We start from the raw sequence: 1,148 nt of genomic DNA, 5'->3' as shown, positions 1-1,148 counted from the left end.
TGCCAAGATAGATTGGGAGAATGATGGCCTGAAGGGAACTTTGCTGTTCTCCATTTAGATGACAAGACGATACAGAGCTTGTTAAAATTGCAAGCCAGATGACGCTTCTTCAAAAACAAGGGAGGCACCCTGTCCACATTCTGCTCCCAGTCTAGTTTCAATGACAACACCCAAAAGTCTTCTGCAATGAGTTCCCAAAAGCCAAGCAGAAAATGAAATTTGTCTGAATTTTCTCCTTTCAGGGTATTGGTGACTTGTTCATCTCTTTAGGATTGGCTGGGACCGCACAGCCAAACAACCTTTTTGAAGAGAATTTACTCATTAATTAACTTCCTCACAAGAGCTAAGAGATAGGAATGCTCTCTTCATTAGCTGGATGAGGTGCAGAAATGCAATGAACCTCATGTTTTTACTGAGATTCCACTGTGGTCTGTTTTCATTACTTGTACATGTTCCCAACCGAACATAAAGAAATTATGATTTTATTTGAGCGGGTATAAAAACTCTTATATACTGGGTGTCAAGGGGCAGGCATATTAAGTGGACCCAACTGACGATCTGTCGGATAAGCTTAGTAGGTTCTACCGAATGCTATAGATCTTTTTGGTTCAGTGGCAGGGCCGGCTCTGGCTTTTTTGCCAGCGCGGCAGGGGAGGGCGACCGGAGCGCCGGGGGGAGGACGGAGTGCCTGGCTGGGGATCCACTCTCCCCGGCGGCCAGAGCGCTGCGGGGAGGGCAGCGAGCCCCAGCCGGGGCTCTGCTCTCCCCGGCGGCTGGGAGGGTGGCCGGAGCCCTGGGAGGAGGGCGGAGTGCCCAGACGGGGCTCCGCTCTCCCCGGCGGCCAGAGTGCCGGGGGGAGGGCGGCGAGCCCTGGCCGGGGCTCTGCCCTCCCCGGTGGCTGGGAGGGCGGCCGGAGCCCTGGGAGGAGGGCGGAGTGCCCAGCCGGGGCTCCGCTCTCCCCGGCGGCCAGAGCGCCGCAGGGAGGGCGGCGAGTCCCGGCCGTGGCCCCGCTCTGCCCGGCGGCCGGAGCCGGAGCACCGCGCCGCCCCCCTGCAGGTGGTGGGGGGTGCCTGGAGCTGGCCCTGTTCAGTGGCCAAACCAAAAAAAATCTATTACAAAACTGTTTAGTTTTGAAACTGGTTTTTTTT

This window comes from Trachemys scripta, chromosome 16 (genome assembly GCF_013100865.1).
Source record: "Trachemys scripta elegans isolate TJP31775 chromosome 16, CAS_Tse_1.0, whole genome shotgun sequence".
Classification (NCBI taxonomy): domain Eukaryota; kingdom Metazoa; phylum Chordata; order Testudines; family Emydidae; genus Trachemys; species Trachemys scripta.
This window is presented reverse-complemented; position numbering follows the sequence as displayed.